General features: G+C 40.9%; 1 non-coding gene across 1 annotated transcript; it reads left to right on the forward strand.

Moving 5' to 3' along the window:
* Positions 1–15,336: 15,336 nt before the first annotated feature.
* Positions 15,337–15,443, forward strand: LOC120278311. The gene has a single exon (XR_005541648.1). It is a non-coding gene; the product is annotated as a small nucleolar RNA R71 (small nucleolar RNA).
* Positions 15,444–26,713: the final 11,270 nt, after the last annotated feature.

Raw genomic sequence — 26,713 nt, forward strand, 5'->3', positions numbered from 1 at the left:
TGATCTAACTTAACCCAAAGAGGGTTTTCCTGTCCGTTAGTCCAAGTGAAACATTTCCCAAAAGAAGGAGGCTCAAGAAGTTGAAGGTCACTAACAAAATCTTGTGTCATTCTAAGATCCTCCCTATTGATTGGCCCACTCAGTTTATCCAAAGGTGAGAAAATAGAATTAAAATCACCACAAATGACCCATGGGGTCTCAATATTAGGTTGGCAGGTTCTAAGCTCGTCCCAGAACCCATGTTTCAGGTGTCTGGCATTGGGACCGTACACAGAAGTGCAAACCCAAGTCACGTTATTAGATTTATTTCTAAATTCAAGTGACAGATAATAAAAACCAGCAAAAAGCATCTTTCCATCAAACATGACGCTATTCCAACCAATAATTATGCCACCAGCTGTACCAATAGCTTGGGTGTAAGCAAAGTGGTCCAAACGGGGACCACCAATAGAGCGCCAAGTGGATGGGTCAATCAATTTAGATTCTTGCAGACAGCAGATGTCCGCATGATGAAGCTGCAGAAAATCCTTAACTAGGAAACGCTTAGAGGGCATTCCTAGACCGTGAACATTCCAATTTAAAATATTCATAAACAAACTAATATAAACCATTGACAGGCCCTGAACTAGAGGGACCTGCAGCATCCTTCTTAATGGATGGACGACGATTTGATTCAAGCATGCGAACATGAGCAAAGCAATTATCTCTATGAAGCATTGAATCAAAAACAATACCACAAGCATTGCAGTAGTTATTTAATTGTACATCAGTCTAATCAGCAATAAGAAGGGGGTCAGAAGAAATACCTTCTGGTGACAGCGTAGCAGTCCCCTTTTTCTTAACTGATCTAGGAGGATGTGAGATGAAACCTGCTTCCTCATTCCAGCGGGAGGAGGGCTTCTTCCTCCTCTCACTTCTTCGAGCACCAAGAGAGGTGTCATCGGTTTGGCCAGTGTGAAGTTATCGGTGAATTATTTCTTCAAAATCAGTCTCTGAATCTTTGGTACGCCGACTATCTGAGCTATATAGCCCATTGCCCGGGATAGCCATCCCCTGGTTCCCAGTCTCCTGAATAAATTCATCTTCCTGGTTTTAAGAGCTCCAAATTTCTAAATTTTCATGCTGATCCAGGCTCCCTTCCCGATTGGAGCGAGCGGTGATATCAGAAGTGAATTTTTTCGGTACAAGTGTCCAAATCCCATGAAGGAAAACCCAATCGAAATTAGGTGGAGGAATAAGCAGCGAAGGTGGGTGTGAGGGGTCACAAAAAACCCCTTCCTCTAAGGGAACATCATTAGCATTATTCTTAATCTCCAGCCCAGAAAGCTGAGGGATAGTGACTTGGCCCATCTGGTCATTCTTCGGCCCATCAAGCTGAGAGGATGGAACAAAATCTTGATCCACATTTTCTGGCCCAGCTTGTAGAGAAAATGGGCCAGTAGTGATGAGCCCAATTTGCTCCTTCAAAAGGGTTGTGGCGGGGCCCAGCGAGGAATTACTGGTTCGGTTCTCCTTATCAGCTGGTGAAGGTTCCAACCCCTCACCACGTGTCTCCTCACCATTCCCCATATCTCCAGACACCCCAACGTCACCCCCCTGACAAGCGACAACCTCGACCAATCCCATTTCGACAGCACCAACCACTTCCCCATCAACTCCAATGCCATCCAACGACGTTGATCCATTGGTTAGATTTTAGTGAGATATGCAACAACGAGTTTTATGTTTGAATTAAAAATTTTTAAATCTAAACTTCACAAATGTGTTTGATGTATTTAATGGATATAGACACTAAGGCTGTGATTACCCCACATCCCTTATATATATATAAACCAAGGTTTCTTGTTTTTGTATTTGTGTCAGTTATATGTGTATTATTTTAATGAATGTAATTATTGTATTAAACATGTTAACTATTGATTTTTATTACTAATTTATTACTAATTTTAATACTATAGTTTTTAATTTGTCATAAATTTTAATTATTATTTGAGTTATTTTAATTATTATCAATTTTAATTATAAAAACATAAAAATTTTCATGGTACATAATTTTAATTTTGTTACTTCAAGTATTTAGAAATGATTAAAGCTTCCAACTAAGTTATGCCTGAATAATTAACTCATGGTCCTCTATAAAAGTTTAATAAGTACTTGAGCATCTCATGAACTGTGTTCCATATATTGAAATCAACCACTATTAGATGTATGTTGATACATGCATGGTAATAATTATATATGAACTGAAACACAGAAGCTCAAACAACATTAACAAAATTGCACATTCATAACAAGATTTTTTTTTTCAAAATAGTGAAATACCAAAGGTCAATTTAGGAAAACAAAAAAAAGGATAATTACTATACAATCTCTCAAAATTTCATTCCAACAAATAAAGGACTCTAACTTGCATATTGACAGGGAAAACCTTTTTTTTTTTGTCCAGGTGAAACTACAGTCCCTGCAAACATCTAATCAAACAATTAATAGATTTTTATTAAATGCAATCATAAAACTATCCCTTAGTCCTGTTTTTTTTGGTGGAAAAATTCTTTCCAAATGTCGAAGGTTCCTCTGCTTAAGTATAGTCAATGGTTGTTCTAGACCTGGCCTGCTTTATCATTGCAATTTTTTGTAATCGTACTTATGCTTCAATTTTCTAGCTAAACCATGGATTCCTTTATTGCCGTGGTGAGGTGGCGCATAGGTGGCCACATTGTGAACTTTACCATATAATACCATGATAGTTAATACTTGAGAGCATCTGCCGCAGATAGGGCTTGCAACTGATCTCTATTAGGGTGCAGTATATTGTCTCCAATGAACATAGGATCGATTGTTAAGTTGCAACCAAGAGTGACTTCTGTATAATGTGTACTGCGCATAATTTGTACAAGAAACAGCTCATGGAGATAGAGGTCAATGATGTGGAGGATGCAACTGAGAGAACTTCATTTGTTGCATTCTCAACATAAATTTCCAATAATTGATGGTGTACTATTTACAGTTATAAACGAATTGTAAAACAAATTTGAGCTAGTATAGCCCATGAGTAAAGTCTTGGTTGCTAGCATTGTTAGATGTCCCATTGACTATAATTTTTACATGCATTGACCATCATTTTTACCATGGTTTATATCTCACAAAAGTGTATTTGGTGTTACTTTGTGCAAATAGGTTGTGAAGGTCATGAAAGAAGGAAATGAAGCAAATATAGGTTATGAATACACTTCTTGTGGAGTTTTTTTGCAACATAAGGATCAAGACAGAAGAGAAGCTCATACACACAGGGGTGTGTGCCAACTTTGAAGAGAATTAAAGCCAAATTGTGAGTTGGAAGGGCACAAAGGCAGTCACACTCTTATGTCCCTACTTGTGTAAAGAATTCAAGAATTTTCTCAAACATGGTTAGATGATGAGAAGCCTCATAACCTACCACGTGGATGTGTGCCCATCCATGTGACCTTAAGAGAAGAGTAAAGGTCTTTAGATAATTTGGGGGACGTTCTTCACCAACTTTGATAAATCTCTTCTTCATTATAGCATCAAGGGAACCTTCGGTGACCTAGCTTCAGAGAAGGATCCTTGAAGATGTTGAATGACCCATCAAGGCCATCATTACGAATTCATGGGGGTTTGATTCAATGGTTTTCATTGATTTACATTGCATTAATTGTTTTGTAATTTGCCCCATGGAAGGCTAAGCCCTAGTAGGTACTTGGGCATGTGAAACCTAAGATCTTATCTTTGTGTTGATTTACTTTCTATTTTCTATTAAATCCGAGTTTAATTGAATTTCAATCTTGTTTTCTCATTGCTTGCATGTCTTATTAATCCTTGTAATTGATTTGTTTGTATGATTTGTTAGTCTTGGTGAGAGAGAGGTCTCCATTAGGGCTAGAACTTTAAGATTGAAGAGGGTTGAGAGGTTGAGTTATGAGATAGTGGAGTGTCCCTTTTTCCTTCTGATTATTACACTTTATCTCCGTATTCCCTAAGATTTATGCAACCATATTTGGTGTGAGGCGTGAGATTGAGAAATTTCTCCGCCATGAACTTGTAGGGGGTTAGGTGATAAACGCCTAAATGTATGTATTTTATATGTATCTGCGGTATACTATTTGTGTATTTTCTTGATGAATCGATGCCCTTTTATGATTTAATTGGTTTCTTTCATGTTACAGGCATGAACACTTGAAAAAAAATGCTAATTTAGAATTTGTCACGAGAAACCTCACAGCCGTGACCGCAACATACTGGAAAATCAGCCAAATGATTGACAACCTCACGGCCCGTTTGCTAACAGTAAGCCAGATCGCAAGTCACCCTGAGATGAGTTTTTAAGAAAGTTTTAGGGCATCTTTTGAGGAGAGAGGAAGGCCTTGCTTGGAGCTCATCACCACTATTCTTGATCAAAGGAAGAAGAAGGCCGGAGAGGGCATCTCCAAGGTGGAAATCAACGAGGAGAGCATGATTTGGCAAGATCTACTCCTAGGGCACATTTTTAGAAGGTTGAAGACAACAAGGAAAGCCACCCCTTGAGTTGCGTCCATGGAAGCCTTTCTACGGGGGATCCGAAGTGTCATTCAGCCTCTTACCTCTGAGGGAGTTTGATGTTGTAAGTGAACTTTGGGGGTGAATGTGTGTAGATTAAATGCTATGACTTGTTTTATTGTATTTGGTATGTTTGTGATCCATGCTTGGTGTACTTTATGGTATTGGTATGCTTGAGAACTCTGTGTATTGATTTCTAGGTTAAACTAGGTTGCATGACCATCGCCCTTGTATTAGACATGCCTAGCTTGGAAGGGTTACTTGTATGAATACGCTGTGATCATCGGGTATTTTGTACCCCTCCAATATTAGGGTTATACCTAGTTTGTGTTTTGACCATAATTTGAGAAGTCCTTAACCCTCATTGTAATCGTAGGGGAATTTGATCGAAAGAAATTCTGTATCCATACTCATAACGGATTAGGGGTTAATTGTTGTGACCATTGGGCTGACCTATCTTAGGATTCTCTCCGTCCAAAGCACCATTTGCATGACAGTCGGGGCATCCTTCAAACTTTAGTAGCCCCATGGGAACCCTTATCCGTGACCATTTCCCTTACCTGATTCCTACCTTTGATTTGCCTTCACTATAGACATCTAAGTAGAGTTTTTCTTATTGCTTTGTAGTTTCAACACATTACTCGAATTTGTAGGATAAAAACATTCGAAGAGGAAGTAAGAGTAGCTTCTTAGGCTATGGGAATACGACCACCTCGTGCTTGCGTGAGGGGTATTACTTAATTGAATAGGCTAATTTATTGTTTATATGTTCTCTCAAGAGTGAAGTGAACATCTTTCTATGCTGCAACATGTTCATGCCACAACACATTACCTGCAATGTGTCACATTAGAGCTATGTTCTCTGCCCATTTTTTATCCTTCTTTTGTAGATAGTTGGCTTACTCATTGTAGTTGATTGAATACGAAAGTTACCATTATTGTTGGCTTCTTGCAAAATTCTGGCCAACCTATCACAGGAGGTCAAAATAATTATTTTTGATTATATGATCTTATAGACGGACATGTGCAACTACTCTCTTGATGTTGACATTCGTCTAAATCAATTGTTGAGGTCAACACATGATGCCATACTTTACACTTGTACAAACTTGACATACACCACCACTCTATGGATACTATCATTGATGTTGACTTCCTCCATGGGTTTGGTGAGGTCCGCGTGGGTGATTAACGTAGCTAGCAGTCATTCATATTTCATGAGTTTCCACAATGAGCACACATCATCATTGTGTGGATGTTTTTATAGTTGTTGATTTCGTCTAGAGGTTTGGAGATGTCAGCACAACTAACAATCATTTAGACTTCATGATTACCCACAACGGCCATGCACTGTCACTCTTTGGATGTTATCATCATTGTTGACTTCATTCAAGGGGTTAACGAGGTGTTGCGTATGTTTTTACATGTTTGTCTCCCCTGAAGTGTTTAATCTGTTTGCCATTGGCAGGGCCCTTGGAGATGAAGCCATGCAACATAATTACCAAGACAATATAAAAGCATGAGGGAAAGTCGAGCTAATCTCTGTGCACCGTTATCCCAATTATTTATCCACCATTGTTCCTGCTATTAGCATGACTATTAAAGAGTCCAAACGTTGGAAGCAAAAGCTTGCGGATTTCACCCAATCAAGGAATTTTGATTTCACATGCATCAAAAATAATAAGGTGAGGCTTGTCATTCGTGTGCAGAGGAATGCTGCAAGTGGGCATTCATCCCACAAGGGTGGATCTTTCAGTGAGTTTAGGATAAGGACAATGAAGACACAGCATAGCTATAGCTGTGTTTGATGGGTGAGAATTTATACATAGCCTTATATTTTATTTAGAACATTCATCATGTACTTTCATTTCATTTTTAATCTCTTTATTGGTTTAACCATTTCTTTTATGATCCTAGGACCATGAGATTTCCGGAATCCACTATATCTTTCCCCTTCCCTGATGATCTGTTGGATAGCCCAACAACAGTGTAATCATACTCTCGAGCACACTTTCAAAGGCCTAATTCCAGGCTGTATCCACCCTTTATCCACTAGGCATGGATACCCCATAAATTGTGATTTTAGGGTTCCATATAAGAGCCATTGTGAGAATAGAGAAGGTTATCAGATAATCTCTAAGCCGAACTTCCACCAAAACTTAGAAGAGCCTATGATAAGTGCTAAAATATATGTATTTGTATACACAATTGTTGTATGTTAGCATGCACTTTTGGATGAATCGATGCCCATTTTGTTTTTAAATTTATTTTATTTGTGTTGCATGTCATAAAGAAGCCAAGATGAGCTCAAGAACTTATTTGGGAAAAAATTAGCATCTAAAACAATGTTTAGGGTTTCGAGCACTGTAGCATGAAGCAAGATCAAAGCCACAAGAGTTTGGATGAAAGCCTCACAGGCTCCATGCGGCCGCAAGGATACCCATGAGGTTCACTAGAATTTTTTGCACCGAACACTATAGATGGATAATGTAGCAGTTACTGTAGCACATTTATTGTAACTGGAATACTATAGCAGGTACTATAGTGTCCCTAGATGAATTTCTAGCAGAAAAGGCTGGGAGCCTCACAGGCATCCATGCGCTTCGCATGGAGCCCATAAAGCTCGGGCAAATGACTTTTATAAGGGCATAAGAGTAAAATTAAAAGGGACTTTTGGGGAGAGGCTTTGAAGCCCTAAGGTAAGGAGGCGTAATCCGGGCAAGAGAGGGCCGATCCTTGCCATTTAGAGAGTGGAAAACAAAGGGAGAAGCATTATTTGGAAAGATCTTCACCGATCTCACCTTAGGAGAGCTTGAAGATGATGAGAGAAGCAGCTACCATTGCGGCGCCAGTAGAAGCTTTCAACATGATCCAGCTCGTTATCTCATCTCCATTGCTTGAGGAAGTCTTGTTATGCATACTTTAGTTGTTTCGATGCCTTTATTCTTCTTATTGGCTTGTATGGATGGCTAAACCCCAAGGCCACAAGATGTTGTTGAACTTTGGGATGAACTTGCTTGTTTGGATGGTGTGATTTACATTTAATGTAATGTGTGTGATTTTTGGTTCTTGCTATGTGTTGTTAATTATATTTGATTGCATGAGAACTCTGTGGTTCTATTTCTAGTTTGTACTAGGAGTGCGAAAAGTGTTTTATATTAGACTCACGTAGCTTGAAAGGGATCCATATACTAATACACTGAGGGATTTGGGTATTTGCTATTGACGGACGTGTTATGGGTGGGTAAATTATGCAGTCATATAAGCATGAAAGTATGTATTTAATAATACAATTGGTCCGTGATACCACAAGTATATGGGTCATCAAGTAATGCCTTGTAGATGAACACGAGGGTTGTATTTCCCCAGGAATGGCGAGAGGCTCCTATTACTTTCTTTTTACTTAATCAATAGTCTAATGGTTTACACTCTTTTTTTAGTTCTACTTATACAACACTATTAAACAATAGAATTGGAGATTAGTTAAGCATACTTAGAAGGAGTGGGGGGTGGGTATGTACTAAAGTGATCTTGATTATTTATTATGGTAAGCGTTGAGTGTCAATCGTGTTCTATGTTCGAACCGAGGGCATTCAAAGGCCTACTAGCCCCAATAAGTAATGGTGACTAGGTCTAAATCACTAGGAACTTAAGATTGAATCTCTTCCAACCAAGTCACCTATTTTTGCCTTAAGTACGGGAATCTCAAAAGAAGAGATTGATCCAACCCTAATCCTAAGGGACAGTCAATCCCTAATTTGAAAACCTAGCTATGCCCTAAGCTGATGATGGTATGGTCGAGCTTGAAACAGCTCATGACCTCCATCGTGAGCTCCCAATACATTAGCTCATCTATACCGAAGAATTAATCTAAACCCTAAACTAAAATAGGATCCTGTTCCTTATCAGTGAGACCATTGTGCTCTGGCATCGACCAGTCTATCCTATGCCCCTCAATGAATCTCTGATCAATGAGGCTCCTGCAGCAAGCTCTGTGCCTGAGATCCCTGAACCATGGTACTGATGGCTAAGAAGACTCTCCAGTCTTTTTCTTTTTCTCGTCCTCTACCATGGGACCACTAGTAATTCTTTTTTGACCTATGACCTACAATTCGGAAAGAATACAGAAAATCAATTAATAGAATATGGAAAATGTAATGTAGGAAGGAATAACGACTGCACAATGGGTACATCACGACCGTTATATATAACCATAATGGTCTTACAATGGCCATTACCAAGGCCATGATGTATCTCTGGATTGTTATAACAAGTACATAATGGCCCGTAGTGTGACTCAACAGCTTAACTATGCACTGTGTTAGGGCCACCACTGGCGTACAGTGCTCGTGATGCGTCCGTTATGTCCTACAGTGAAGCAACAACCAACTGATAATGGGTTTCCTCTCATTGCTAGGTGTTGCTGAGGTGAGATGACTAGGAAAAATCTCATAACACCTCATAATAGGTGGATAACAACCATTGTGGCTCATCTTTCCCTTGTTCAGTGTTTGAACACAATGATCATCACAACGACTGTTGTGATGCTCGACCATGGTGAAAAATTTCTATACATTAGCCTATTTCGATGGAAATTTACTTAAAAAATTCACCAAGCATCATTAAACAATTTCATGCCATTGAAATATTATAAAATCGTGATTTAAAAGGTTTCGAAAGGTTCTTACCAAATCGGCCCAAAAGAGAGATTTTTCCATGTTGAGAATCGAGTTGATATAGTGCTAAATCGAGTGGAAATAAACCCAAGCTCCTTCAAATCACTAGGCAAAGATCACGGAAGGGCCTCTGGTGAAGTGACAGAGAGGAAAGTGAGTTTTGAGTGAGAAAAGCCAAGAGTCGGCCTTCGGTGACCCTATATCTCCCCATAATATAGGTAACAACTGCCAAACAATGGACATTGTTCATGTATTCAGTCTCTTCGAGGCACCATGGCTATTATAAGCCAATTATGGGGCCATTGTCAACTTGATTTGGGATAAAAAAAATTCTAAGTGTTGGCAATGGCCGTTATAGGGCTTGTTGTGTGCACCACGGGCAGACAACGGGCATGGTGAAGCTATGCCATACCTCTGAAAATACCAGAGCCACAACACACTCTGTGGAACGGCCATTTTAAATCACCATGGCCATCCCAACGAGTGTTATAAGTTCGTTGCAGACTCACTCAATTTTCCAGAAAAGTTTATCTCTCTACCTGAACATCATAATGGGTATAACGGGTTTAACACGCCCGTTGTGATTCTCGCAATGAAAACTAAAGATGTTCCCTATGTAAAACGTCAAGAAAACAATTCCTACTGATAATACTGGATTCCCCCATCATGTTTTGCTCATAAAATGCAGTGAGGGTGTGTCAATTTCACACTTTCATATTAATTACCACTTTTTGTATTTTATTAAACAACAACTAATATTGAAAACTATGAGTAAATAAACTAACGTTTTGAAAACTACTTCGGTTGCCTCCCAAGAAGTGATTGTATTACGTCACAAGCCTAACATCCCTATTCTTACCTCAAGATGGCTCTGATAGGTTACTTGAAGCATATATGGGAGCCTTTCCTTTATTACCTATTTTAAAGTACTAGAGTTTGTTATCTCAATAGTGTGATCCTCTTTTGGTTGTACCTTTCTCCACACCTTCTTTGCCGATGCAGCTCTCACATTACTCCCTATATTGTTCCTCTGAAGTCATGGCTTTGATAGTTGTATCTTTCCTTACCCAAGCTACTCCTCCACATATTCAGAAGGAGGGTTCAACATGAATACATCATGTACAAAATTGTGTATAGAAAGATCAGGCTCATGTGCAAAATAACATTAATCATCTTGGTCTATTGAGTGCTTAATGGCACTAGGGAGTTCATACACCACTTCTTCATCTCCCACTTTTAATGTCATCTTTCCATCTCCCTGATTGATGAAGGCCCCAGATGTATTTAGGAAGGGTCATCCAAGAATGAGTGGGGTCTCTATATCCTCATCTATGTCAATAATTACAAAGTCTATGGGGAAGACAAGTTTTACCAAAGTTACAAGCACATCTTCCACAATTCCCCACGGCCTCCTCACTAATCTATCGACCAACTGCAAAGTCATTCTTGTCGACTTTACCTCTCCCAATCCAATCTTCATGTATATGGTGCATACCATTACATTTATGCTAGCTCCAGGATTAGTAAGTGTATTTTCTTCCACGCCATCACCCAAAAAACCTTGGACCACAAACTTCCAAGATTTCTCAACTTTATAGGCATCTTTTTATCCACTATGGCGGAATAGTTCCCATTGAGAGCTATCACATCGACCTCTTCCAACTTCCTCTTGCTGGTGATCAAGTCCTTTTAAAATTTAGCATACTTCAGCATTTGGGACAATGCTTCTACTATGGGGATGTTTATATGGAGTTGCTTGAAGATAGTCAAGGATTTCTTTCATTGCACATCCTCATTGACTTTCAGTCTAGAAGGATAAGGAACTTGGTTTTGTTTTTTTTTTCTAACAGTGGATTGAGCTGGTGATGACTCTTTTGGCTCTTCCTCAACTGCTCCCTCTTCTTCCGCTATGGATTCTTGTGCAGTACTAGGGCCTTCTTATAAGGTCACTAACACACCCCTTGCGGGTGTGTACCGTAAGTGCACGGATTGTCGAAGTAATAAAGTACCCAATGGCTGGGCAGTCAAATCTATAGGGAATAGATGTCTAGAAATAAGAAGTATTGCTACTTAGCTAACGTTAAAATCAATTATTGATCGTAATTCAAAATATTAATGAAACTAAAGAGATAAGAAAAGAGAGTAAGAAAGAGTAATTAGAAGAGGTACTCAATGGTAAAGTGGGGTACTCAGACAATGTTCACCCTAGGACTATTGTTTCAAGTGCAAGACTAATATTATACTTCCCTAATAAAAGTTTAATGAGTCGTGGAGATCCAAAGACACTTGGTCCCAAACATAAGGTCAACCATGACTAGCCCTCTACACTATGCCCCGGTGGAAAGAGATACTCTGAACACCTCATACTATGTGGAACCGCTTGAGGTTCTAGAGACTCCAAGTGATAAACCCTATTCCCTAATTTAGATCAAACCCTTTGGTCCAGGCGAAAGATCCCTTATTACAATTAAGCCCCAGCACTAAGGATATTTCAACACTTTTCTTTGTCACTCATAAATCTAAGCACTAGCGGAGAAGGTCTCTTAGCACTTCACTCTATCATGGTCGCAAATAACTCTTGGAACATGGAGGTAGGATAGATCATATCGGAGGAGAAAGGGGACATTTCGATACTTCTCGACTCACCCTCTCAACCCTCTCCAATTTTGCTAAGTCTAACCTAATGAAGTGTCACTCATTCAAAAGGTTGCCTAGATAAACTCTCAACCTAAGTGTAACTCCAAGGGAAAATCAAAACAATAAGCACAGAAGATTGAAACTCAATTAAAACATCAATTAAAAGAATAATAATAGAAATTAATGAAACAAAACCATCCTAGGGTTTACAAGTCCAAGTACCACAGGGGTTTAGATCTCCAGGGAGCAATACAAAATCAAAGATAAAATCAAAAGTGAATGCAAAAACTCCATAAAGATAACGTCCTTACTTTCCGTGATGAGGGTCTTGAAGAGTAGCTTCTACTTCTTCAAAGATTCCTCCGTCGAGCCTAGGGCACGGCTTGCCGAATCAATGCCGTTGAAAGCTCCCCCAATAACTCTTATTTGAAAGAAATCAATGTAGATTACCGTAGAAATGCTCCAAATCCCAGAAAAAACCTCTCCATGGCCTAGCCGCGCTATCTCCAAAAGATAGGAAAAGGATCCATAAAATGATATCTCGAAGCGGTATTTAAAGGGCTGAAATCGCAATTTCACACGCCCCTGTGGAAATTCCACACAAGCGTGTTGATCGCTTCCCCGCAAGTGTACTAGATCTCCAAGTAATACCTTGTGCAAACAAGCAAGGATCGTATTCCACCGGGCTAAGAAGATCCTATTACTCCTCCATCACTTATTATCTAACCTCACAACTTAAGCATGGTGAACTACTCTAATATATGCAAGAAAGTAAACAAATACAAGTATAGGAATCATAGGGCAAGACAAGTGATTACAAGAGAAACAATGAGATACAGAGGCCTATGGATGAGGATCCCCTTGAGGGGTCATCATGATATATGGATGCATGATAAAAGCATAGCAAGGGTGATTTAGACCGAGGGATGTCAAGATTAGACCAACCCCAATTTCTTAGCAATTGGACCCTAATCCAATACGAATGATGAAGGAATGTCTCTCTAACCAACATCCCTACAACTGCATTGAGTACAAGGAGATCTCAAAATAAGAATACACTAACCCTAAGTCTATCCTTAAGATTCGGAGGGCTACCGACATCCAATTTCTCGGCATGTCGATACAAGCAAACCCCTTTTAGTTCATTAAGGATCTAATACATGCGAGTAGGTCACATATACATGTATAACTCAAATAAGAATTACAGATCTCTCCATTTAGTAGTTCTAGGCATGAAGAACAATGAACTAAACCATAAATCAACCCAATGCATTTCAATTCAAAAGAAAGCATCCAAAATACATAATGAACCCCCCAAGGTTCATCTACATCCGGTGGCCTTGGGGGTTTAATGTGCCATCATACAAACAAGCATAACAAAGTCAAGTAAAGTAAGAAACAAATTCATAAATGATACTCCCTAGTCGAAATGATGAAGAAGAAATGCAAGGTCGGGCGAATGACGCTTCCTCTAACCAAATGAATGACGAATGACCCTTGGTTCCTCCTCTCTTGCTGATGAATCTCTCCCCTTGAAGATCAAGCTCTTGGTGACCTCTCTAGCCTCAAGGATATTCTTCTTCAACATGTCTTCGTTCTCCTCTATCCTCTCCAAGTAATGGCTGCCAAGAATCCCCTTCTTTCATGCCCTAAAATGTTCTTTTATAGTCCTCATGTATCCCATCCGTATAGGGGTCATCAAGGGTTCAAAAGAGGCACAATATCTCCCAAAATGAGCCATCCCGGGGTCAATCCAGGGGTCTATGGGGCCCTCATTTAGGCCGTATGGTTTAAGGCAAACCTTTGTTTCTCTTGCTACAGTGTCAATACTGGGGTCAATCCTGGGCTGCATCGAGGCCGTATAGCCTAAAACATTTTCTACCTTGAAAACTCTCCAAGTGCTACAGTGACTTCTATAGTAATCTTGCTACAGTGCCCAGCTGTAGTATTACGCTACAATACCGCGACCTGATTTTCTTCTCTTTTTCGCCCAAATCGTATCTTCGTGTCCTCCATGGCTTCTCCATGCCCTATAATGCAAATAATACATGATTAAGTACAAAACGGGCATCCATTCTTACAAAATACATGCTAGAAGTATAAAATACATATACTAAAATACATATACTTAGACACTTATCAAGTGTGAATTTCCAGGCTCTTTATTTTCTGCGCACTGTGGACAATAATTGCTACAATACTTTGCTACAGTACTCCTGAAATCTTCTTCTTCCATTGAGGCCGCATGGTTGGGCACACATCCATGCAGTAAATCATGTCGCATCTTCACTTTAAAACACATTGACGAAGATCTTGACAATATTACACAAGTTGGAGCATTTGTGTGTGACTGTCTTCGTGCCAATCCAATTTGTAGATTCACTAGCATATTTTGGAGGTTGGCACACACCCATATGCCTTTGACCACAACTTGTGCCTTGATCCTTGTTTGGTACAAAAGATTCCTCAAAAATCTCATTCATGATCTATTTTTGCTTCTTTTCTTCCAAACTTGTCTCCACAACCCTAAATGCATAAAAGAATACAATTACACAAGAATGAGTCATAAAAACTGATAAAAGTGATGCTCAATGTAAGAAAAGTATACTTAATAATACTTATACTCAAGCACTTATCAGTTGTCATTTCTATCGCAATACTGGGACCTTGAGTGGTCCTTGCCTCAATGGTCTTACCACTATGTAGTGAGATAGCTTTAAGCAGTTCTCTTGGGTTTACTTCGTTGTTGCCTGGGAGGCTTCCTTAAGGCCTTTCAGTACTAGCTCTTGCCAATTGTCCAAATTGATTTTCCAAGTTCTTGATTGATGCTTGAACGTTTTGTAATGTCATACCAAACTCATATATTTGCACATCATTACTAGTCATATAATTGGCCAAAACATCTTCTATGGACATCTTCCTTTCAGGTTGTAGCTATTGGGACTGCTATTGGTAGTTCTATTAAGGGGGAGACCTCCGCTGGCGACCTTGACTCTAGGAGTAGTTAGGATGGTTCCTCCATTCCTAGTTGTATGTGATGCTATACGGGCTATTCTGGTTCCTTTGACCACCACTGATATAGTCAACATGTTCCATAGGAGCTACTGTTGGGCTTATAGTCGGGCACTGAGATGCTTCATGGCCTCCTCCACAAGTTTCATAAAATAAAATGACCCCGGAATTCAAGCTGGCACCCTGACCATTGTTCATGAGTAGATTCAACTTTCGTGTTAGCACATCTACTTTTGTCGCCAAAAAAGTATCTGCGTTTATCTCATATAGTTGAGGAACTCTTAGCTATCTCCCTCTTGAACTCCAGTGTGATTCATTGGTTGCATATCTTTGAATAACTATTTTTCTTCTTCAAGATACTTGTTACTCAGAGATCCTCCTAATACTACATTAATAAGCTGCCTAGTCTAGTAGTTCATCCCATTATACAAAAATTTATAATCTCATACATGAACAGAATCCATGATGCGGACACTGCCTAAGAAGGTCCTTGAATCATTCACATGCCTTGAATAGTGTTTTTGATTCTCCTTGCTTAAATGCTGAGATCTCCTACCTGATCTTCGTTGTCTTGCTTGGTGTAAAGTATCATCCAAGGAATTTCTGCACCAAGTCATTCCTTGTCTTGATCGAGCGTGGTACTAGGGAAGTAAGCCACTGATATGGCAAACCTCTTAAGCTGAAAAGCAAGAGTCACAATCTAATCGCGTCATCTGTCACTGTGCTCATCTTGAATATTAAACAGATCTATAAAAATTTTGAAAAATGGGAAGGTGGGTCTTCATTAGCTAGGCCATCAAACTGAAAAAAGTTCTAAATCATCCCAATAGTGCTAGCTTTGATTTCTAAGTTATTAGGTAATACTTCTGGGGCTTGCACACTGAATTCTTCCCCTATAAACTATGGTCTCTCATACTCCGATGATGTTCTTCTTAGTTCAGCCATGGTTGCAGATTCTGCACTATTACTATCACTATTTGCTTCCATAATTGATCTCGTCTGGAGTTTCCTCAACAACGTTAGGGCTCTTTCTAGTTCACTGCTTCCTTCTACTAAATTCATGGGATTAGATCTAGTCATGAACAGTCACCTATAGAAGAGAGTAACATAATAAGTCTTCAACATTGTATGAGTATAATAATTTATACAAATAAAAAGAATTACATAAAACACTAAGCTACAAGTTTACTTAGAATCTCTTGACTATGTTTCCCTGCAGTGGTGCCTAAAACTTGACGGACACATTATGGCTGTGTAAATTATGCAGTCATATAAGCATGCAAGTATGTATTTAATACTACAATTGGTCTATGATAGCGCAAGTGTACGGGTTGTCAAGCAATACCTCATGGATGAACACGTTCCCCTGGAATGGCGAGAGGCTCCTATTACTTCCTTTTCACTTAATTAATAGCCTAATGGTTTACGCTCTTTATTTATTTCTACTTATACAACAGTATCAAGCAATACAATTGGAGACACCGTTAAGCATATTTAGAAGGAGTTGGGGGCATGTACTTTAGTGATCTCGATTATTAATTATGGTAAGTGTTGAGTGTCAATCGTGTTCTTGATTCAAACAGGGGAATTCAAAGGCCTACTAGCCTCAATAAGCCATGGTGACTAGGTCTAAAGCACTAGGAACTTAAGATGGAATATTTTCTACCCCAGTATTATATATTTGTCTTAAGTACGGGAATCCCACGAGAAGAGACCAATCAAACTCTAAGCCTAAAGGACAATCAATCCCTAATCTAGAAACCTAGCTATGCCTAACCTCTTAGAACATGCGTAGATCTATCATTGCATGGACATCATCAATATGGGGGCATATCCTCCTCATCCACATCAACATGTAACAATCAATTAAAAACATGCAATGATTAAAAAAATTAGAACAATTTTTATTAAGCAATCAAGATTCATAAATAATAACCGAGTGCCCTAGACATACAATTCTCCTTGAATTAGGTTCTTATTGATCATACAAAACAAAGCATCAAAGCACAATAGAACCACAAGACCAAATAAATAATAAATACGTGTTTAATGTATTCCTAGACTAACTCCCTCCAATAGTTCTTCAAAGATTGGAATTAGAGGATCCCAAGATTATCTGATGACGTGTGTCACTCACGCCCCACTGATGATGATCTTTGAAGATGCCTATCACACACGATCTTCTACGATGATGCTTATTGATGTACTCTTGAGAAATTCTCTGAAATCCATTGGATTATGGAAGAAACATAATCTCCCACCACTCCGATCTCCAAAAATTTGGCCGCCCTAGCTTTTTCGACAAAAGAGTCTCTCCAAATTTAGATAATATTGTGGTATTTATAGTAATCAGCTCCACCATGGGCGTTGTGAATAAGTTATTGCTTGTGGTCCAAGTCGCCTCCTAGCATGGTCTTTGGGCGTTATGTGTCTTGCAATGGACGTTATGAACTTTACAAAAACCATTATAAGGTCGTTATGGCTTCTATGTTGCTACCAGTAAGTTCATGCTGCCACAGCTTGATCACAGTAGTGGTGAGTAAAGATAACGGGCGTTGTGTATTTCCATAACGCCCGTTGTGAGTCGTGGTGTCAACTTGATTTAGCAGCATGCTTCATTTTGTTTCAAAACATCCTCAAATTCACTTCTTTCTTCTTAAAATATAAATAAAGGTCATTGTGAACAAAAGGATGAAATTTCATACAATTGAGATTCTAAGCAAACACAATTTCATGCTAAATTTAGTATAAATGATATAGAAAATTTGATCAGCTTAACACTTATCAGGTACCTTTCAAACCATTAGGATCAAACCTAGGCATTAAGTTTGACCTTGACCTTAAATAGAGATTTCCCTAAATGTAGTGCAATCATATAAGGATTTGGTCGGAAGTGATTTTGATCAATACTTGTATGGGATTAGGTGTTAATTATCAAGGGATTCAGTGTTAACCTACTTTAAAAATCTCTTAGCCCAAACCACCATTTCTTTTGTAACCCTAGCATCCTTTTAGCTTTAGTAGTCCTGATGGGATCCGCATCCTTCTAGCTCTTTTTAATCTTTTTAGTAGTTTAGATCATGATGTTACTCTTGCTAATGCACGGGGTCATCTAGTAAAACCCTGTGAGTGACACAGGGGTCATATTCTACGAGGCTAAGCAGCAACCCTTACTTCCACTTTACTCGTTGTCTAGCCTAAAAATTCTAGTTAGTCCTCTAAACTACTAAAAATGGGAGAAAAAAAACTAAAAGAAGATGTCTACACAGCCAGGTGAAAGAAGATGTCTATGGAAGAAGATGGTCACGGATACAGATTCCCTCGGGGCTACTAAAGCTAGAAGGATGTTAAGATCACAAAGCAATGACGGGTTTGGGCAAAGAGATAACCTAAAGTAGGTCAACCCCGATGGTCATGGCGGTCAACCCCGAATCCCGTACAACATGGTCATGGATATTGATCCTCCTACTATTGCATTATTCTTAGGGAAGTCTCTAAGTAGGGTCAAACACAATACCTAGGTTCATCCCTAATGGTTATGGCGTATTCATACATGAATCCCTTTTAAACCTAGTGAGTCTAGTACAAGGGCGATGGTCACACAAACAAGTATAACCTAGAAATTGAATATACAATTCTCATGCAATTCAAAACATTAAAGAATACGAGGCTTAAACCACAAACCAATCAAATGCATTAAAGTAATCAAAACATCAAAACAAGCAAGTTCACCCCAAGGTTCACCGGCATCCGGTGACCTTGGGGTTTATCCATCCACAAAAGCAAATACGATGTTTAATACATGAGAAAAATTGAAACAAGTATAATAAAGGCTCCGTCAAAAATTTGAGGCCGAATAACACTTTGGATTGGTGGAAAGCTTCCACAAATGCCTCATCTAAGGTGGCTTCCTTCATGATCTCCAACCCTCTACAAATGGGATCAAGGCAGATCTTGCCATTATGTGCTTCTCCCTTCGATTTCGTCCTGAGAAATGCCCTCAAATGTCGTTCTTCACCTAAAATCCAAGTTGGGGGTGGAGAGCTTAAGAAAGGGGAAGAAGATGATGAACATATGCCCTAAACCCTGTTTTAAAGGTCTTCCTTGGTTAACATCATAGCTTGGCTCACGACCGTGAAGATGCCCCCAAACCCCTCCAGATGTCTGCCAAAATTATCATAATGTGCCATAGCACCTACTACAGTAATTTTGCCAGTACCTTTAATATAGTAAAACTTCTACATTATTTTGCTGCAGTATCATGTACTCAGTTTTCTCCAGCTGGCTTGCGGGCTTCTTCACGGCCGTAATGTGCCTGCAAGGAAAACCCAAGGCTTCACAAGTTCTTCATCTCTTTTGTGATACAGTGCTTACTACATTAATGCTACAGTACTTGAGGTCTTAGAACACTGTTTTTGGTGTAGATTTCTTCCTAAATGCGTTCGTGGGCTCACCTAAGCTTCCTGTAGGCCTGTAACACAAATAGAAATGATTAAGCCACACAAAAGGTATCAATTCATCCAAATATGTATAAATAGTACACATATACATATAAAATACATACATTTAGGCATTTATTAGGTCACTTGAACTCGAATTTGCCAGTTAGACAATAGGTGAAGGGAAAGTAAGGGTAGATCCTTAGTCTTATCGAATATGACCCCTATGTCACACATAAGATATTACTTGATACCCCCGTTGACAAGGTCCCCTTGCGTATATCTCGCAAGTGCACGGGTTTGTCGAAGTAATAATCTCGGATGAGCGGGTATCGAATCCACAGGGAGTAGGGAATAAAAACACTTAATTCGATTCTTAGTTATGTGAAAGATCAATAGTCATAAGTGTGACAATGATTCAATTCTCGACAATAAAAACAACAAGTAAGAGAGCAAAAGTAAAGTAGGAGGTAAGGCAATCGATAAAGATGGGGTACCCGGATAATGCTCCGCCTAGGATAATCATTTTAAGTGCAACAACCCTCTATTATGCTTTCTAATCAATGCAATAGTGAGTCATGGAAAGCCTTAAATACATAGTCCCAAATCTAAGGTTAACTATGCCTAACTCTATACATGCCCCGGAGGAGAGATTAGATAACCTCTCAACCTCGCACTCGCATAGAGTTGCAATGAGCTCTAGGGATTCCAAGTGATAAATCTCTTCCTAATTATAGACCTAACCCTTTGGTCCAGGTGGAAGATCCCTAACCACGATTAAGCCCTAGATACTAAGATCACCTCAAAAGCTTCACTCCATTGCACGCGCAACTAAGCCCCAGCGGAGGATCATCCTTTAGACCATTCACTCTATTATGGCCGCAAAGAACTCGAGGAACAGAGGTAGAATCTATCACGTCGGAGGGGAAAGGGGGCGCTCCTGTATCTCTCGACTCACCCTCTCAACCCTCTCCAATCTTGCTCTGTCTAACGCTCGTGGTGTGTCACTCACTCACAAGGTTACCAACAAGAACTCTCAACCCTAGTGTCACTGTAGGGGAAATGTTCATACATTCAAGCATTCAAGGTTGGAACTCACAATAAACATCAATTTATTGAAAGCATAATAAAGAGATTCAAAGAAATGAATACATCCTAGGGTTCACAAATACCCAAGTACCCACTAGGGGTTTAGCTCTCCATGGAGCTAAGTACAATCAAAGAAATAGAATGTAAAAGCAATGAATCCATAAAGAAACCCCCTCGATGTTCGTGTCGATGGTCTTGTGGAGAGTCCTCTACTCGTCGTCCAAGGATTCCCTCATCCAGTATAGGATACACCTCGATGGAAGCTCCCCTACCAACCTTCTTCCTAAGGAATGACGATGTCGGAGCCGTAGAATCTCTCCAAAACCCTAGCCAGTACCCCTCAAAACCCTAGCCGAAGCCCTCTCTCCAGTTGGGGAAAAGATGGAGAGAATATTAAAATCGGGGCTGAATCGTCTTTTTACAGGGCTGGAATCGGGTGACTACACGGGCGTAGATGCTTCACGTGCCCGTACGGAATTTCCTCACGGGAGAGGATAATTTCCACACGCCCGTGTGGATTCTCTGAACTTCTGTTTTCTCGGTCGGCTGTGAACAGCGCTGCTACAGTGCTTGCTACCGTGTTGCTACGGTGCTCTGCTACAGTATCCGGCATGAATAGCTTCCCGAATTCATACTTTTATCGGAGTAACGCAAACGGGCACACGTTCACGTCGTAGATCACTTACTTCTTCAATGATAGGGAAGTTGGTGGAGCTCTTATTCTATGTGCATAAGTCGGAATGCTCGAGTGTGACTGCCTTTGTGCCCCTCCAATTGGATGTGCCAAACTCGAATACGAGAAGGTTGGCACACACTCTAGCATCTCACACCCGACCTATGTCTTCGCGTTTGAACCTTAGCAAGATTTCCTCCAAAATCAGTGCATTGTGCTCCACATTGGCTTCTTTCCTTCATACTCGGTCTCACAACCTTGCCTACACGAAAGTAACATAAAAACACACGTATTAGTGTAAAAACACGAGAAAAGTAATGCTCAACATAAGGAATGAACGCTTCGCATTCATATCGCACAAGCACTTATCAAACTCCCCCACACTTAAGCTTTTGCTTGTCCTCAAGCAAAAATTAAAATGTTATGTGCATCAATGAAGAAAATATTGAAAGTGATTGGCCTTAGGTTCACCAAAGCATACAAAGAGAGCATTCTACAAGAAAGGGAAATTTCAACACTAAATACGAAAAATCAATGCTTTAGCTAAACACTTGAATAAAAAAGGACAACACACCCGAAATCGTGTACATGTGTGAACTCACTCAAAACAACCCAAGGTATACTGCTCAAAGTTCTAACTATAAGGGACTTATTTATCTACAAAAGTCACAGCAATTTCAAAGACGGTAGTAGCTTCACACATCCTCTAAGGTAGCCCTCTCCAAAGCGGCCGCTAAGGTGGCTTTCACACTTTCGAGGTGGTAGCTCTTTCTACCGGAGTGGTAGCTTTCACTCATCCTATGAGATAGCTCTTTCTCTCATTAGGGCATAGCTAGTATCTGACTTATGAGAGTAGCTTTATACGTCATAGGTGGTAGCTCTTTCCACCCAACAAACACAAATAAACAATAAAACTTTTGTTTTTTTTTAGAATTTAACACAAGAAACAACTATAACTAGTCCCTTTAACATCAAACTTGAGTTTCCAAAAGAGTTTAAAGAGTGAGTAGTGCACTAAGTGTAAATCGGGCAAAAATTCCTAGAAATTCAAGCAAGAACTAGAGCATGAAAACATTCAATGTTAGAAATTTTCCTAAACTAAAGAATGGAATCATTGCAACTAAGGTGAACCGCCATTGGCTATGTGATCATATATCCATCAAGAACAATAGAAAAGATGTGTGCACTATGAAACTCCCCCCCACATTTAAGTTGTACATTGTCCCCAATGTACACATGCAAGCTCACTCAAAATGTATATCATTCAAAAGCAAATGTGGGAGAAGTAATCAAAACAATACTCCCCTAACTCCTAGTGTTGCGTTTTATGAGGCGAATTCCATGGGAGTAGTGTTCCGATGGGTTGTGAACCTCACACGGCCAAGTTCTACAGTATCTTGGTCGTGCCCATGACAAAGTCTCAATTCCCATGATGACAAGACCATCTGCACGCATACACGAGGGGGTTCAGTGAAGCTCAATAAAAACAAAATAACTCGAGTATATATAAGAGATAGACAATACATACAACTCGAGATGCAAAATAAAAATAAACTCAGAAGGAGAATCCTTTCTGAGTGAACAAGTCTAAAAATAAAGTGCATAAAAGTAAAAGAACTAAAAGTCAAATATCGGTGTCGCCCTTGGGCTCCGGTGCTACTGCTGCTGGTGAAGACGCACATGGTGGGTCCACCGGTGCAGGGGTAGGGGATGAGGGTGCAGGAGGAACTGAGGTGGCCTGAGGAGTCCTCGGCCGCAAGACAAATGATGAGGCGACGTCGCGCTCTAAGATCTGCTATAATATGTCAAAACGTGCCATGAACTCTGTGTACAAAGTGGCCTGCGTATCCCTAATCTCTGCAATCTCGGCTCGAGCCTCAGCTACCTAAGTCCGTATCACCCCCAAAGCGCTCTCGAGCCTCTCAAAGCGATCATAAGCTCGAGATGGTGAAAATATACGCACGGGGGGTGGTTCCTCTGCCACTGGAGGTACCTCAGTCTCCATCGGGGCTGGCTGAGGCTCGGGAGCGGGCTGAGATGCCTTGGCTTCATCACCTTCATCCTCGGCTATCTCTGGAGCTGGTAGCACTAAAGCAAAAACCCCTGTCCGAACCCTGTGGACCATGCCCATCAACCTCATCGTCTCTAGCCTCAGGGGAGCAGGTATACTCATCTTCTCGGCCCCGCGAATCGAATCCAAGAGACCCATGCCCAGCACTAATATCGTAATGTAGGGGCCCGAGAAGATCGCTCCCAGTTTAGCATAGTGCCCCTGATGTTTGATGTATTCTGCCATGATGTGCCCTAAGTGAATCGGTACGTGCTGGGCCATCGAGTACAGATACAGTAGTTCCTGTCAGCTCAGAACACTAGTGCTATCACCACGGCCATTCACCGACCTACTCATGATGGCATGTAAATATCTGTATGCAGGTCGGGAAAGGCACGTGGCCTTGGACAACCCCGGCTCGTACTGACCCTGACCACATAGCACTCTGTAAGCTCTCTGCGGGGTCAAGGTTCCAGGATAATTAGTCGGTAACTGAGCATACTCCTTCGTATCTGTGAATGCCTCCTGATACAAGCCAAGTCATACTAAAAACTGAGTAACGCTCAAGGTATGGTGGTGTCCAAATACTCTGAACTGAATGGTGTCCAAACTATCGAAGCTCGCGTACGATCTGTCAAACTTGAATGATGATAGCGCCTCCAGTGCAAACTCTCGGATGGCTGGCTCTCTAATCGTCAATAACTGCCGCCAATCACCTGCTGAAACGAGATCGTCGACCTCATCAGCGAACTCATCACCCTGTTGTAGATCTCGCAGTATAGTCATGTCCAGGAATCGAGTCTGTCCGAACCGGAGTTTTGACAAGCGCTCATAGCGAACCCGATGCTCTGGAATCGCAAAACTCATGCCCTCAGGCTCAGGGGATGACTCACGCGGCGTCTTATCAGCTTGCTTCTTCAACCGAGGTGTCATAATCTGTAAAACTTGAAACAAAATCGATTAAACAAGTTGATAAAATAATGTTGCAGAAATCCACACGGTCATGTGAAATTTCCGCACACCCGTGTGGAACCACGGGGCGTGAAAACCGCACGGCCGCGCTTCAAAAATCCAAAAATAAAACATAAAAATACTTCTAACTTCGTTATAAACATAAATCATCTTTCCAATTGAAGAAACGAAGCATTATTAACCAGATGAATCGATGGAAACCATGAATTGGCAAAGAAAATGATAAATAGGGCTTACCGACAAGATGGAATGAGAAAATGAGGAACCGGCCGGAAAACCGCGCAAAAATCCTACCAAATTAGCGCTATGGAGTTGGAGACTGATGTGAGAGTGTTTTTAGATGAATAGAGGACGTGAAGAAGGAGAGAAACTATTCTTCTTTAAAAAGAACTCGCAACCCTTGGCGTTCTGTGCATCTACACGGGCGTGCGGAAATTACCCACGCCCGTGCGCTTCATTACAAGAGAGCCATAGAGGGCGCACACACGCCCCTGTGTGCTTTCGGGAAAACACTCCTTTGACTCTGACTGCTCTCGCACGGGCATGTAGAAAATATCCACGCCCATGCGTTCGATCCACAGGGGCAGCCGCACGCCCCTGTGTCTTCTCTGGACATCCGAGAAAAATACCAAGTGTTCCACACGCCCGTGCGGAAATTCCGCACGGGTGTAGACATTCACATGCCCATCTCATAGGGGCAGCCACACACCCCTGTGTCTTCTCGGGATGGAGAGAACTCCTCTACAGAGTTTCGCACGGGCGTGTGAAAATTACCCAGGCCCGTGCGTGGTTCGCAAGGTCGCCCATAGGGGCGAGTCCACGCCCCTGTGTCCTCCCGGGATAATCTGCCCAACTCTGCAGGAATTCACATGCCCTTGCGGAAATTACCCACGGGCATGTGACAATCGCATGGTCATTTATAGGGGTAGCCGCAAGCCCCTGTGCCTTCTGTGGATGAGCTTGCAGTGCAACTCCACAGGCGTGCGGAAATTCCACACGCCCATGTGTTTTCTCTAGATGACTTAGAAAAATCTGCAAGCTCTACAGAAGATTTCTGAACATGTTTACACACTTAGAGCCTGCTCTATTATGCAATTTTACCATTGAAAAACATGAAATAGAGCTCAAACGACCAAACTTCGCCAATTCCACATGAAAACACACAATGACTTTAAAAACCCACAATAAAATCGCAGCACAAGCATGTAAAAATCAAGACACCAACACTTAACAATTTATTCATGCAAAAAATAAAACCAACTAAAAAATAAGAAAACAGTTAACACTTGGGTTGCCTCCCAAGAAGCGCTTGTTTAACGTCACTTAGCTTGACGTACCTTGTTTTACCTCACGGGGGTTCATAGATGAAGGTTGTCCTCTTACCCATGGCTTGAAAGCATAATGTGTAGAGTCTCTTGAGGGTAGAGGGTGTATTATCGGGCTTGGGACCACCTAGCAATGGTTCATCCAACTTCTTTGGCTCAAGTACGTCTCCAACAGCCTTGGAGCATTTTCGGTGGAGTCTGCAAGCCCTCTTCATTTTCCGGAGCACCTTCTTCAAGATCCCCGGGGTAGATGGTACTTCTTCCGTCGATCCAAGCATCATTACATCTTCATGTCCCTCCTCTTGGTTGAACAAACCTTCATACGGATCCGGATTGAACATTTCCTGCATATATTCATCAATAATCTCATCAGTAGTGTCTAGAAAGTATAAAGTATCATCGAAGTCAAGAGAATGCCGCATGGCTTCAGCAAGGCGGTATGTGAGACTGTCATCTCCAACTCTCAATGTGAGCTCTCCGCCGTCCATGTCAATCAATGCTTTGGAAGTCCACAAGAACGGTCTCCCAAGTATCAAGGCTACATCCGCATCCTCATCGACATCTAGCACTACAAAGTCAACCGAAAAAATGTACTTGTCCACCTTGACAAGCACGTCTTCAATGATGCCTCTTGGATGTCGCAATGGTCGGTCCGCCAGTTGTAAAGTCATCCGAGTAGGACTAGGCTTGCCCAAGCCTAGCTTTTGAAACAAGGTGTATGGCATGATGTTGATACTTGCCCCTGAGTCCGCCAATGCCATTTCCTCACCAAGATTGCCAATATTACACGGAATGATGAAGCTTCCCTGGTCTTTCTTCTTGTTCGGCATGTTCTTTTGCAATACTGCCGAGCATGAAGCATCTAAAATCACTGAATCACTTTCCTCCAACTTCCTCTTGTTAGTCAACAAGTCTTTCAAGAACTTCGCATACTTAGGCATTTGGGCCAATGCCTCAACAAACGGAATATTGATGTGAAGTTGCTTGAACAAACTCAGGAACTTTTTGTATTGTTCATCCCCTTGGTCATTTTTCAATCTAGAGGGATAAGGATTCTTGGCTTGAAAGGTGGGGATGCCACCTCTTTCTCTTTGCTTGTTCCCTCTTCTACCTCTATAACCTCGGGTGCGTGTTCTTTTGGCTTCTCACTTGGAAGCCTACCTTCAACCTCATGACCACTTCTCAAAGTGATCGCCTTCACATGCTCTCTAGGGTTGGTCTCTGTATTGCTTGGTAAGATTCCATGTGGCCTTTCGGAGAGAGACTTCGTAATTTGCCCCACTTGA

Source organism: Dioscorea cayenensis, chromosome 15 (assembly GCF_009730915.1).
Source record: "Dioscorea cayenensis subsp. rotundata cultivar TDr96_F1 chromosome 15, TDr96_F1_v2_PseudoChromosome.rev07_lg8_w22 25.fasta, whole genome shotgun sequence".
Classification (NCBI taxonomy): domain Eukaryota; kingdom Viridiplantae; phylum Streptophyta; class Magnoliopsida; order Dioscoreales; family Dioscoreaceae; genus Dioscorea; species Dioscorea cayenensis.